A 15,138-nucleotide genomic window follows, 5' to 3' on the forward strand; every position below is an offset into this window, starting at 1 on the left:
TTCACAGAATTCTGATTCTACCAGCAACATGATATTGGAATATCCTAGCAGTCCTAAATCTCATTCGGCATTACTGGTTTCTGATGCACATGGAATTTTACTAGTTTGGATTATGTTCAGAGATATCAATCACCTACCAAAGTCCAATCACGGCCAATCTCCCTCATGGCAGTCAATGGCAGCCACATTCCTGAATGAGCTGTGACTAGTCAAGCACTGCCATTAAAGCTCTGAGTAGGCACTTTGCATTCAAAAGAAGTATCTTCTTAATGATTCCAAAAGCCTTACAGTCATAGTTCTCGGACTTCCCTGGCTACTGAAACATAGTCTTTAGTTGTATTGGATGTCACTACAGATTACATCTTTGAATTTGTCCTGCTTCAAACGCTGTCCTTTCCTTCAATTCTTCTGGGGTATCCAAGTCTGAGAAGTTACCCTTGCCCTATCAGCAATTTATAGACATATTCAGTAAGCAAGGAGACTAAATTCTTCCATCTCACCAGGAATGGGATTATCCCATCGAATTGACCACAGGGAAGACTCCTCCCAAGGCTTACACTTATGATTTGTCTTTGCCAGAGACTCAGGCAATGTCTAAAAATTTGGGAAAATTCTTCATCTGTCCCTCATCTTCCCTTGTGGGAGCAGGATCCCTTTTCATGAAGAAAAAAGATGGAGGACTTTGTCCATGTTTCGACTATAAGGGCTTAACCTTAACCAATTAACTGACAATTTTTTTCTCCACAAAAACCGCTCAGAAATTGTCAGGTTTTTGTATGAGTGAATTAGGTGAAGAACATGAATTTAACCCTATCCAAAATGATTTTAGTTAAAATAAAATATATAATAATAAAAAAAAAAAATTCTCCCCCAAACATTGGTACATCGATCAGGAACATTGCGACCATCGGAATATTGCGACCATCGTGACTTTAGTTTTTAGAGCCCGTTCAGCTGCCAGGTACACAGGGGGGCCTGGGGGCGATGATTCACATTTATCAGCAGCTGCTATTGTCTGCAGCCACTGGGGGTGGGGGATCCTGCTGTGCTGACCGATCAGCAATGATCGGCTGCACGGCAACACTTGGGCCTGGGTGTTGGAAGTCAGAGGGACCTTCCGGTCCCTATGTGAGCAGCGTGGAGAAGTTTCCATTCCCTGCCGCTGCTAACACTGTTTATCTGACTGGTTGCATCCTGTGCGATCAGGTCAGATAAAGCACTTGCAGGCATGGTCGCATCTGATGCGACCATGCCAGGCAAGTGGTTAAACAAAATCAAAGTGAAAAATCAATTACAGATGCATCCATGCTCATCTTTGTCGCTATGCATACGCATGGGCAAACACATCGCGGCATAGTGCGAACACGCCTGGCTGATCCATAGACTTCAATGCATGTGCTTGTTTATGCACACATTCACACATAGTCGCGGGCGCACTTTCCGCACCTTCGCTGCCGCAATGAGTATAATGAACTTGGCTACTTCTGCACCCATTGTTCTCAATCACAGTTATTTGACCATTTTACAGGTGCTACAACTTTCACCAAACTCGTCTTGAGAGGACCATATAATGTTATCTTGATAGACACAGGAGATGAGTCAAAAAACTGCTTTCAACACAAGGGACGAATGTCCAATACACAGATTCATCTCAGTGTCCAGTCCATACCTCACCGGTACCAGCCCAGTGTCCAGTCTTAGTACCAATCGTCCCAACCCAGTCTCCCATACCACTGGATCTAGTCCAGTGTCCAGTCTCCATCTCACTGGTACCAACCTGGTGCCCAGCCTCATTGTCACATGTCCCAGCCTAGTGTCCAGTGCCACCAATTCCAGACCAGTGTCCAATGTATCACTGGTACCCAGGGCCATAACTAGGTGTGTGCCGATGGTGCCTTGCCCACAGCACTAAAGCACTTAAGGCCGCTCTCGCCAGTCAGCGACTATTTAAAGTCCTGCCTCCACCACTTGTCTCCCACCTCCGCAAGGGAGTGGGAGCACTGCCATAGGCGCCATGTGGCATTACACACCTTCCCATTGTCCCGCTGCCCCTGAGTGTCGCTGTGCCTGTAAGGGAGTGGGAGCTGTGCAGCAATCATCCCCCCCCTCCCTTCACTCTTGAGAGCCACTAGAGCCAGCGGCTCTGTATTGCAGCTTCAGTATAGGACTGTGGAGCGCCATGTGGCATTACACACCTTCCCGTTGTCTCACTGCCCCTGAGTTTCGTTGTGCCTGTAAGGGAGTGCGAGCTGTGCAGCAGTAATCCTCCCCTCCACTCGTGAGAGCCGCTGGCACCAGCGGCTGTGTATTGCAGCTTCAGTATAAGACTGTGGAGCGTCAGCGCAGCTGGCAGGTCACGGACCCGAGGAGAGGCTGTGAGATGCCTGGATGCTGGATCGCGCATACCCCAGGTGACTGAGACACAGACACACAGACACAGACACACACCCACACACACACACCTCCCCCCCAATGTGTACAGAAAGTTTGACTGCTGATATAATGTGCAAAAAGAGGCTCTGCCTACTTACTGTGTAAAAATGAAGCCTCTGTTACTGTAATGTGTTAAAAGGCGGCCTCTGCTACTGTAATGTCTAAAAAATGGGGACTCTACTGCCATAATGTGTAAACAAGGGGGACCCTGCCTAATGTGTACAAAGTAGGACACTGCCTGCCTAATGTGTAAAAAAGGGGCACTCTGCTGCCGTAATGTGTGAAAAAGGAGACTCTTCTGCCGTAATGTGTAAAAAGGGGGACTCTGCTGTCGTAATGTATAAAAGGGAACTATTCCTGCCGTACTGTGTAAAGAGGAGCTCTGCCTAACGTAATGTGTAAAAGGGAGCTCTGTGGCCATGCCCTTTCCCCATGAAGCCATGCTCCTATATTTTTGGCATGTGCATTGACCCTGTTTTGTATATGGGGGGGTGTCAATGCTGTTTCTTGCACACAGCACTGCTGGTACCTGTCCAGTGTCCAAAATTCCATTCAAGACTCATCACTTCCAGCTCAGAGATCTGTCCCATTTTTACCATTTCTACTACCTATAGAACTATCCCATATACCTTGGACTCTGTTAGTTAGTAAGACACTCATATATATTCAAGTCATCTATTCTACCGTTCACCAACAGCCTCCATAAGCAAGCCTCACTAGTCTTATCTCATATCACCCATTCACAGAGGCGGATTGACCATAGGGCTTACAGGGAAGATACCCGGTGGGCCGACGCACCCCCGGGGCCTGTTTTGTTTGAGGACATGTGGTCCTATTTATAGACATAATGAATAAGACGCAAAATAATTTGCATATATGAAAATTTCTTTGCCACTTAGCCTGTGATTGCAGATGATCTAGAGCAGCGGTGGCCAACCAATGGCTTTTGAGCCACATGTGGCTCTTTCTTTATTCAAATGTGGCTCCCAACACTCTAAATCATGTGACCACAACAGATACAGAAACCGCTGCACTCCAGCCAGACACGCAGCAGCACTACAGGGACTGAAAACTGAAGGAATTGGATACTAGAGGTGAGACACCCACAAACAAACAGAGGACACATTAGGGACTGCTGCAATGGCATGAGTTGATGGGGGAGGGGGGGCTGTAGTGATACATGAGGGTGGGCTAGAGCGACGCATGGCAGAGCTGGCTGGAGAGATACAGGAGGGTGCTGGCAGGAGTGATGCGGGAGGGTGCTGGAAGTAGTGACACATGGGAGAGCTGGCTGGAGTGACATAGGTGGGTGGTAGCAGGAGTGACACATGGGAGAGCTGGCTGGAGTGACATAGGAGGGTGGTAGCAGGAGTGACACATGGAAGAGCTGGCTGGAGTGACAGGAGGGTGTTGGCAGAAGTGACACATGGGAGAGCTGGCTGGAGTGACATAGGAGGGTGTTGGCAGAAGTGACACATGGGAGAGCTGGCTGGAGTGACATAGGAGGGTGGTAGCAGGAGTGACACATGGGAGAGCTGGCTGGAGTGACATAGGAGGGTGGTAGCAGGAGTGACACATGGGAGAGCTGGCTGGAGTGACACGGGTGAGCTGGCTGGAGTGATATAAGATGGTGCTAGCAGGAGTGACACATGGAAGAGCTGGCTGGAGTGACAGGAGGGTGTTGGCTGGAGTGACACATGGGGGAGCTGGCTGGAGTGACACAGCAGGATCTTGGCAGTAGTGACACATGGGAGACCTGGCTGGAGTGACACAGCAGGATCTTGTCAGTAGTGACACATGGGATAGCTGGCTGGAGTGACATGGAAGAGCTGGCTGGAGTGACAGGAGGGTGTTGGCTGGAGTGACACATGGGGGAGCTTGCTGGAGTGACACGGCAGGGTCTTGGCAGTAGTGACACATGGGAGACCTGGCTGGAGTGGCACAGCAGGGTCTTGGCAGTAGTGACACATGGGAGACCTGGCTGGAGTGACACGAGGGAGCTGGCTGGAGTGACACAGGAGGGTGCTAGCAGGAGTGACACATGGGGAGCTGGCTGGAGTGACACATGGGGGAGCTGAAGTTTATTATGTAAAAGTGGCTTTTTCAATGGATTTGGCTTTAAAAAAATTATTTTATGTTGTTCTGGCTTTTTCAATGTTTTTTTTTTTTTAAACATTACATTTTTTATTGAAGTGTTTACACACAGAAATGGGGAACAGAATAAAGAAATAGGGAAACACAGGGGAAGTCCGGAATGGTTACCTTAAGCAAACTTAAGCAACGCACAGTCTAAGGGGTATACAATTGGTTACATCGAACGTACAGACACGAGAAAAGGAGAAAGCACTAAGAGGAGGCATGAAGAGGACATATCTAGTATCACGGCTTACTCATAGAGATCATTCTAGGAGAGGTCGAGCACGGACATGTCAATTGGAGAGCTATATACTGTTAGCCTACCTACTCTACTTCTATAATCAGACCATCCCAACCATTTCACGTGGATAGAGTTAGCCGATGAGGAGTATTTAGCCTCCGCGGTTTCAAAAATGAAATGTTTGTGGATCTTATTTTGGATGAGCTCCAAGGTGGGAACACTCTCAGATTTCCATAACTGTGCTATAGCCGCTTTAGCGGCTATCAGAATATGCCCCAAGACATAACGGTTACCTGCGGAGAGGCGATCTACGTATAAGTGAAATAGCGCCACAGCTGGGTCCATTGGGATGCTGAGCCCCAACACCATGCCGGCCATATTTAAAACTTCTCTCCAAAGTGGTTGTATACGAGGACATGCCCAAAAGACATAAAAGATATCCCCCGTGGAGCCGCATTTCCTCCAACATGATTTAGATTGGGAGGGCCAGATTCTGTGCTGTTTGGCAGGGGTGAAATAGGCCCTCTGTATAAGCTTGTAAAACATTTCTGAGTGGTTAACACACTTGGAGACTTTAAAACAAGACCCAAATATACCATCCCACTCTGCCTCAGTAAAGGACCTGTTCAAATCTCTTTCCCATAAAGTCTGAGTTTTCAATTTCATATGGGGGCCGTTTGTCATTTGAAATTGATACCACCACGTAATCCCATATGTATGCGAGGGTGTCTCCAGTCGGCTGACTATGTAAGCCGGAAGAGACAATTTGTGGAGATGTGAGGGAGTACATGAGTGCAGCCAACTTCTCACCTGCAGGTATTTAAAGAAATCCTGAGTCCGAATCCCAAATCTCTCTTGTAATTGAGAGAAGGACATCAAGACGTCCCCTTCAAATAAATCACCCACGGTAGTGAGCCCCTTCTGAGTCCACTCCACTAGGGAAACATTGGGGATCAATGACATAAGAGCAGTTAACGACAGGCAGGGGTAAATGAAGCTCTTCTGTAGAGAGTACTAATTTATGCCAGGAATCTATGGTCGTTTTAATAGACTTGCAGGATTTGGCCCTTCTCCGAGCAGCGGGCAGTGGCAAGCAAAACATATCAGGGAGAGAAACAGCGTCCAAGCATGAGGCTTCCAGAATAACCCAAGGCTTCAGACTCGTGGTGTCAAACCAGTCCCTAGACTGACTTATCAGACATGCCACATGGTACTTTTCTATATCTGGGAAAGCTATCCCCCCAGACAGTTTAGGCCGAACAAGAGTCTTCTTAGCAATTTTCGGTCTAGATCCTAAAATTTTTGGTTCAATCTATGAAGGTTGTGTTTAACCTCTGCAAGATAAAAGACATTCACTGCCTCCCTTGCTTCTTTCAAAGACTTAAGAAGGTCTTTATCGTGCGGATGTGCCTTGTGAGAACTCTCCAGGGAGGCGACTGTAAGTTCCGCTTGTTCAAATTGTTTGCGATATGCCCGTTTAAGTTTAGCCGCTGTTTGAATTGCCGTCCCTCGTGTCACTGCTTTGAGGGCGCACCAGAATGTGAAGATAGACGTCTCCTGGGGAGAGTTCTTAGAAAGATAATAATCTAAGGTGGATTGGATCGCCTGCGTGGTCTCCGGCTGAAGAAGACTGAGTTTACCCAAACGCCAGGGGGCCGGGGTAACCTTTCTATTATATATATCCCATACGATGAATAGTGGGGAGTGATTCGACCAGGACATGGGAAGGATGACTATTTTACGGATGGACTGTGGGGTCCACTTATCTGCTAATGCTAGATCTATTCTAGAGTAGGATGCGTGCGCCGAGGAATAAAATATGTAATCTCTTTCCCTTGGATGCTTAACGCGCCAGAGGTCTAAAAGATCATATTCCGCCAGTAGCTGGCTAAAGCCCTTTGCATTCCTATAGAGCTGACTGAAGAGCGAGGGTCGCTTGCCAGAATTATCGACTAAAGGGTCCAAAGTCAAATTGAAATCCCCCATTAAGAGTAAAGCACCCTTAGCCAATTGTTGCACCTTAGCGCAGAGTTTCCTGCAAAATGCTAGTTGCTTGGTGTTAGGGGCATAGCAGGAAACTAATGTCACCTCTTTGTTTTCAAGAGTACCTACTAGAATAAGGATTCTCCCCTCAGGGTCGCAATATTGCGAAGCGAGGGAGAACGCGCAATGCTGAGATATCAAGATTGCCACTCCCGCCTTCTTAGCCGGCCCGTTAGCCAAATAGCAATGGGGGAATCTCTAATTAGTAAACCGCGGAGGGGCAGATTTAATAAAATGAGTTTCTTGGACTGCTATGATTTGAGCTTTAAGCTTATGAAAATAATTAATCGCTAATATCCTCTTGTGCGGGGAATTAAGCCCTTTTGCATTTATAGAGACAATGTTAACCATAATGTAAAACTGTCAGGGAATACGTTCCTATCAAACCCAACTGGCAAGTAAAAAGTGTGTGTAACATACCCGGACAAATAGAGAGGAAAGGGAAAAGAAAGGACAAAAGAGAAAAGGAATACAGAAAGAAATAACAGAAAGAATAAACAGAACCTTAACCCCTCTCGGGGGCACAATTGGACGCCTAACCATGGCGACTCAGAGTTAAACGGTGGCAGGTAGTGGCAATCCGCCCGCACCCGAACCTAAGTTAAACTAAATGTGGTCTCTCGTCACCCCGTCTCCGGGCCCCCGACCGCTACCGGGAGTGAATGAAACTTAAGTAGAATTCCCAGCCAACAAAGAAATGTGGGTGGCAGTCGGGGTAGCAGAGACAGACAGTAAACAATGAAATACCGATGAGGAGGCAACACTGAAAAACATTCTAGAAGCACTCAAAATTCACATAAACAACCTCCTCAGATAAACGCCAAGGAGTTAATGCAACATAGGAATATACGACATGACAAACTAATTAGGAAACATGAAAACAAAGCAAGTGCAGCAAATCAAACAATACTCAAAGTTCTGCAGCCGATTAGGCCCAGTCCCGCTGAAGGCCCCGGTCGGGAGATGTGTGTGTAGGAGAACTTGCAGAGTTCCCATGATGCTAGGATCTTTTTACCCTCCTCGACGTTCGTTATAACGACTGTGGACCCCTCTCGGGAGATGAGCAACTTCGTAGGGAATCCCCATCTGTATAGAATGTTCTCTTTCCGTAGCATAGATGTGATGGGGTAAAGAGAGCGCCGTTTCACCAAAGTAGCAGGGGACAGGTCTCCGAAAATTTTAAGTGAGCCCAAAGCCTCTGACGCAGCATCCGAGGGTCGGGCAGCTTTCAAGCCTCCTTCACATGGTAATAGTGTAGCCTCATAAGGACATCCCGGGGGACACCATCGGGGGCATTCCTGGCTTTTGGAAGCCTATGGATACGATCAATTAAGAAGTCCGCGGGGCGGTTTGAAGGAAGGAGTTTGCTGAAGAGGTCAACTGCAAAGTCGTTTAAAGCGCTATTAGCGACAGTTTCCGGAACCCCTCGTAGCTTTAAGTTGTTACGCCTCGATCTGTCTTCAACATCCGAGAGTTTGTCTCTAAGCGTCGTGACCTCAGTTTGGAGCAGTTCGTGTGAAGAGATTAGGTCGTTGTGCGACGACACCACTTCACCCATTTTCATTTCTAGGTGATCGGTGCGACCTCCGATTTCGTCAATAGATCGCTGGCATTCCCTCATAGTCGCTCTAAATTCTGCCGCGACTTCATCCTTAAATTGTGTTAGGAGCTGCTTCATAGCACCCACCGTAAGTGCTTTGCTGTCGTCAATGGAGCTGGTGTGTGCAGTGGCCGGGGCCGGCATATCTCTAAGCGGTGAGAACACGAGAGCAGCAGGTTTAGAGGCGCCACTCCGTGCGTCCTTAGCTTTAGCGGCCTAGGGAGAAGGTTTAAAGAACGCCACCTGGGAAACAGTTTTAGCAGCCTTGTATTTCTTGGGAGGCATAGCAGCGCTGAATGACAAAGGTAGAGGAACCGGAGGTAGGAGGCGTCTGTAGCGTCAATCTAGGAAGGATCCACAGAATTGTCGACTTGTCATATCATGTCATAAGAACATTCGGGCGCAGGTGGAGCCTTCACATAGCTATCAGAACATAATATTATTCATCCATGTGGACATCGTGGCCGATCGACTCGGCGGGAACCTGGAAATCTGCGGTCCGATGAAGTCTGCAGAGCAATATGTATTATATATCCAGCACACTGAGAAAGAAATGTGGGCTATTGCATCTAGAGGCCACTAGATGGGGCAGGTGCAGTAGAAAAGACTGGTGTCTAGTGTAGGTCTGTTACTCCACTTAAGAAAATAAATGCACCAATCCCGCCCCAGGGTAGGAGCCGGGAGGGAACAATGCCGGAGGGCCACCAAACTTGAATAAGCCCCAACCCAGAGACCCCCACCGCTGCAAAAGCACCCTGCTACCTCAATTCCAGCACACCAGAAGGGTCAAAGATGGCTGCCGAGTCTCACTGGCCGTCTGTTCCACCTCCGACTCCCGCTGCCCGGTGTCCCTCCGACCCTCTGCCTCGGCGGGTGTCCGCTCCGGAGGTCCGTGGGGGGCTTCTGAGTGGTCCGGAGCTTGTTTGCAGGGTCCGCGCCGCTCCCTGGCACCGCACTCCCGCCGTGGAGCTCAAGACGCGGGCTCCGGGAGTACGCGAGTCCCCGGCTTCCGCCTGTGTGAAGGCCGCAACCTGCAAGAGCGGTGAAAACCGCTCCGCAGCACACACTACAGGGCTTAGGGGACCCACAGGGAGGGACAGGGAGCCCCCAGAAAGGAAATCCAGGGGGTGAGTACCCCGAATTATTATAGTGAAGAACACTGGAGAGAGGAGAGCAGCAGAGACATGTCTGCTCTCTTCTCCATCCAAGCCACGCCCCTTTCAATGTATTTTATACCAGGGGTGTGGTCTAGCAGGCACAAGGCCACATTCCTTTTTTGCATGCACGCAATCGGCTCAATGTTGGCTCTTTGATGTACCTAACCAGGTTTTTTGGCTCTTTGTCACTGACTGGTTGGCCACACCTGATCTAGAGTATGCTCTGTCTGCTTGCTTGGCTGACATATAAGATTGAGTGAATAGTGATTGGTTGGTGTAATAAGCAAGAAAATATATCTTTCTAAAGAATTATATTGTTTCCTAAATTCTAAAGGTGTATCATATAATGTGCTCATAATATTTAATTTTATTTCCTTTTAACTTCCCCCTTGATGCTGGACATGCCCACTATCTAGAAGGTCTTGGAGGGAGGGTGCTGCTGGCATTGTCCATGGCTAGACCTTACACCTCTGGTGCTGCCCATCTGGGGCCACTAGTACAAATTTTTCCAGGGCCGCTTTTTGTTCCCAATCCGCCCCTGCCCATTCCTGTTCAGAGTTCCATTCAAGCCTCAGAGTTCTGTCCCATTGTTACCAGCTCTACTACTTACAGAACTATCCCTGATACTACAGATTCTGTTAGTACCAAGACTTTCATATATCCAACTCATGTATTCTACCATTCACCTCCATAGTTAAGCCTCACCGGTCCTAACCAGTTCATACTTGGGCCTCCCCAGCTTTGGCCGGTGTGAAGATACGGAGTTCTAAATCACTCAGGCACATTGGCAAATGAATACCAACAGTGGTTTATTGAACAGAATGGGTGATAAACATCTCAGCTTGCTTCAGTAATACAATTCAAAACAACAGTTCCCACTGTGAACCCCCAGTAGAAAATTACTTCTTAACCTAGGAGCAGAGAATCTTCACTCAACTGTTTGGTTTGCTCTAGTTATACCCCCAGTATAGCAGAGATGTATTTTGCTTTATTCTGTGTTTTAAGGCATAGGAATACATGACACTTTTTCTAATCAAGGTAATTAAATGGGATCCGGTCTCTAGGTCGACAAGACTTAGGTCGACAGTGTCTAGGTTGACCACTATTGGTCGACAGTAAGTAGATCAACATGGTTTCTATGCCGACAGGGACTCTCGTTTGACATGCTCTAGGTTGACATGACAAAAGGTCGACATGAGTTTTTCACTTTTTTTTCTTCATCTTTTGAACTTTTTCATACATTACAATCCACATGGACTACAATTAAGAACGGTAACCTTGCCCCGAAGCATGGCGAGTGAACACGGTGCACTAATTCGGGTTCCCTATCACTGTACGGAGAAAACGACACCCAAAAAAGTGAAACAACTCATGTCGACCTTTTGTCATGTTGACCTAGTACATGTCGACCTAGAGTCCCTGTCGACCTAGAAACCAGGTCGACCTACTTACTGCCGACCAACAGTGGTCGACCTAGACACTGTCGACCTAAGTTTTGTCTATCTAACATACCACACCCAATTAAATGAGCCACAGAGAGCCACCCTGTCTGGCCAGATCTGTAACAAAGGAGGCGAGCATACACATTGCTGGATCTCCTGTAGTTTGGGTAAACAAAGATTGCTTCTGTAACCCCCTTGCTCTGCTCTGGGGTAGCTGTTCGAGAGAGTTACTATCAACTACCTTTGTGCCTCCACCCAAACTATTAACTATTGTGTTATATCACTCGGCTTGTTTGGGTAAGCCGTATCTAATGTGTAAGCGCCTATGTAATGCATTACACACAATCCAATAATTCATTTACCTGTTTTCTCTCCATTAGGCATGTCGGGTCCCCTAGCAGAAGAGGAGGGCAGTGGTAAGTATAACAGCTTTATTGTACAACTATAGTTGGGTTATCAGCGTCAATAAATTCTTTAGACCGTTCCAACAAACATTCCCACCTATATAATAATTATTACACAAGTTAATCACTATACTCTACTCTCCCCATCCTATACAATGTATTCGCATGCATTACAAAAAAATACCTCTGGTACCATATCAGATCTTTAAAAAATGAGATCGACCCGGGTGTTTATACAAACATTTGTGCACTGTTGGGGCCCATGGTTTCCGAGTTGTTACATGCTACAGTTATACTGCCTCAGTTATAGAATATATCCACCTTGGACTGCTTCCTTTACTTTACTCAGCGATGACACTGTTATTATAACTCACTTTTCCTCTTAACCTCCAGTTAGGGGTTAATTTTCCACTCTGACTGGTCGGGCTGGTTATTACTGACTTTCCTCTCTGATGGTAAATGGTCACCAGCTGGCTATATCAAAGCATATACACATCCTATTGTCCCTGACAGCTATCCAGATTTAGTATGATCAGTTTCTCTGTGTCGTGAGGCTTTACTAGTAAAGTCTATCATTACTCTCAGGCGTTTCTATCTTTTCGTTATGCTGGTAGATAAGAGAAACGGTATGACTTCAGTTCGCTAAATAGTTACTTCTCTTTCAGTCTATAGCTGCCCCTCCTTCAGGAATGTCTCTATTTCAATAGCTATCCCGATATGGGTGCTTCCTTTCGCAGTTTTCTACTTTAACAGGCTCTACAGTTCTGGGCTTTCAGTCTATATGTGACAATAGTGCACCTGTAGCATCTCTGGGTATGTAGTATATAATCTGCCACAGTCTATATAGTAATGTGTAGTCTATAACTGGCCACAGTCCATATAATACAGAAGAATGCTTATGGTGACTCTAAAATTAAAGTTCATTTGAAACATTTATAATATATACAGTTAATGCAGTGAGGATTCAAGCATTTGGGGCACTTTAGTACTGAAGGAGTTAACTTGCCAGGGGGAGGCGACACAACGGATAGTTACTCACCTCTGGTAGCTCCCCCGACTCCTCCTGTTCCTCTTGTTCCTCTACGCTCTGCCTCTCCACCCCCTCTGTCTGATTATTGTAAGACAGATAGTGTAGGTACCTCTTATTGTAGTTCTTGTACCAATCAGTGAGTCCTCAGCACTGACAGGATCTCACTCCTCACCGTTCTCCCTCTTACTCTGGTTGCCTACGCCTCTATTGCACAGCTCTCTGGCTCTCCAACATCACCGGGACTGCCTCTCCGCCAGGGGCTATTTGTCTGCCTGCAGCGTTCTCCAGCCTCACTGTCACCGAGACTACCTTTTTGCCAGCGCCTATTTCCATGCCTGCAGCGTCTCTAGCATCGCCGCTACCAGGACTGCCTCTCTGCCAGCGTTTCCGTACCCCGCTCTCTGCTCTGTCACCGGAGCTGCCCGCCGGGATGCTGCCTCTATCACAGGTACCGTTTGTGTGGGACTAACTGTCACAGCATGCGCAGGGGCCCTTTTCCCTTCCGTCCTCATGCTCTCCCCAATGATCTCCTGGCCTCATGGCAATCTAGAAACTTCTCCCCACATACTGCAGCACATGAGGTTAACTCCTTCACTTCATGCCCTATGTAATATGACAGACTACATATGCATATGTTTACACAATATATTACAATATATATATATTAAAATTACCAGTAGGGCTACACTTCTGTTAAACAATAGGGTGTAAATAGAAGGACAATGGCACTTTAAATCACTCAACCTATGAGTATAACCTGTGGTGTAACCAGGGCCGGTGCTAGAGTGTTTGGCACCTCCCTGCAATAATACATTTGCACCCTCCCATCTGTAAAAAAGGGATAGCGCGCACTGCAAAAAGGGGTGTGGTCACACAAGGAAGGGGCGTGACCACAATGGTACCCACAATTCAAATTATGCCACACAGTATTACAATCTTATGCACATTAACCCAAACGTAGTGCCCCTGATTCATATTATGCCACATAATAGTGCCCCTTATTCACATTTAAAATCGATGAAAGGGCCAGTTCTAGATCTTGAAGAGCTCAGGGCAACAGTTTCCTCTGGCCATGCTGAGAACAGGGACAGTGCGCGCCGTAGGCGCGCTCCAAAAATATACGGCCACAGAATAGTACCAGTTCACATAACCCCGCACAGTAGTGTCCATCAGTCACATTACACCACACAGAAGTGTCCGTTTGTCACGTTACACCGCACAGCAGTGTCCGTTAGTCACATTACACCACACAGTAGTGTCCGATAGTCACATTACACCGCACAGTAGTGTCCGTTAGTCACGTTACACCGCACAGCAGTGTCCGTTAGTCACGTTACACCGCACAGCAGTGTCCGTTAGTCACATTACACCGCACAGCAGTGTCCGTTAGTCACATTACACCGCACAGTAGTGTCCATTACTCACATTACACCACACAGTAGTGTCCGTTAGTCACATTACACAGTACAGCAGTGTCCGTTAGTCACATTGCACCGCACAGCAGTGTCCGTTAGTCACATTACACCGCACAGTAGTGTCCATTACTCACATTACACTGCACAGTAGTGTCCGTTAGTCACATTACACCGCACAGTAGTGTCCATTACTCACATTACACCACACAGTAGTGTCCGTTAGCCAAAAATATACGGCCACAGAATAGTACCAGTTCACATAACCCCGCACAGTAGTGTCCATCAGTCACATTACACGACACAGAAGTGTCCGTTAGTCACGTTAAACCGCACAGCAGTGTCCGTTAGTCACATTACACCACACAGCAGTGTCCGTTAGTCACGTTACACCGCACAGCAGTGTCCGTTAGTCACGTTACACCGCACAGCAGTGTCCGTTAGTCACATTACACCGCACAGTAGTGTCCATTACTCACATTACACCACACAGTAGTGTCCGTTAGTCACATTACACAGTACAGCAGTGTCCGTTAGTCACATTACACCGCACAGCAGTGTCCGTTAGTCACATTACACCTCACAGTAGTGTCCATTACTCACATTACACCGCACAGTAGTGTCCGTTAGTCACATTACACCGCACAGTAGTGTCCGTTAGTCACATTACACCGCACAGTAGTGTCCGTTAGTCACATTACACCGCACAGTAGTGTCTGTTAGTCACATTACACTGCACAGTAGTGTCCGTTAGTCACATTACACTGCACAGTAGTGTCCGTTAGTCACATTACACCGCACAGTAGTGTCCGTTAGTCACATTACACCGCAACGTAGTGTCCGTTAGTCACATTACACCGCACAGTAGTGCCTGTTAGTCACATTACACTGCACAGTAGTGTCCGTTAGTCACATTACACTGCACAGTAGTGTCCGTTAGTCACATTACACTGCACAGTAGTGTCTGTTAGTCACATTACACCACACAGTAGTGTCCGTTAGTCACATCACACTGCACAGTAGTGTCCGTTAGTCACATCACACTGCACAGTAGTGTCCGTTAGTCACATTACATCGCACACTAGTTTCTGTTAGTCACAATACAGCACACAGTAGTGTCTTTTAGTCACATTACACTGCACAGTAGTACCCTTATATACCTTACGCCATACAGGAGAGCCGCTATTACACGTTACACCAGAGTAGAGCCCATTTTACACATTATGCCAGATACAGCCCA

General features: G+C 47.2%; 1 protein-coding gene across 2 annotated transcripts in view; it reads right to left on the reverse strand.

Annotated features, from left to right (window-relative positions):
• The window catches only part of CSRP1 (cysteine and glycine rich protein 1), a 142,526-nt gene extending 129,589 nt beyond the window's left edge, over positions 1-12,937 (reverse strand). For both annotated transcript variants that reach the window (XM_063954970.1, XM_063954969.1), the window contains exons 1-2: positions 12,496-12,937; positions 11,415-11,446 (exon numbers count right to left, since the gene is read on the reverse strand). The gene's annotated coding sequence lies outside the window, so the exon portion shown is untranslated. The remainder of the gene's footprint in view (positions 1-11,414; positions 11,447-12,495) is intronic.
• Positions 12,938-15,138: the final 2,201 nt, after the last annotated feature.

This window comes from Pseudophryne corroboree, chromosome 2 (assembly GCF_028390025.1).
Source record: "Pseudophryne corroboree isolate aPseCor3 chromosome 2, aPseCor3.hap2, whole genome shotgun sequence".
Taxonomy (NCBI): Eukaryota; Metazoa; Chordata; class Amphibia; order Anura; family Myobatrachidae; genus Pseudophryne; species Pseudophryne corroboree.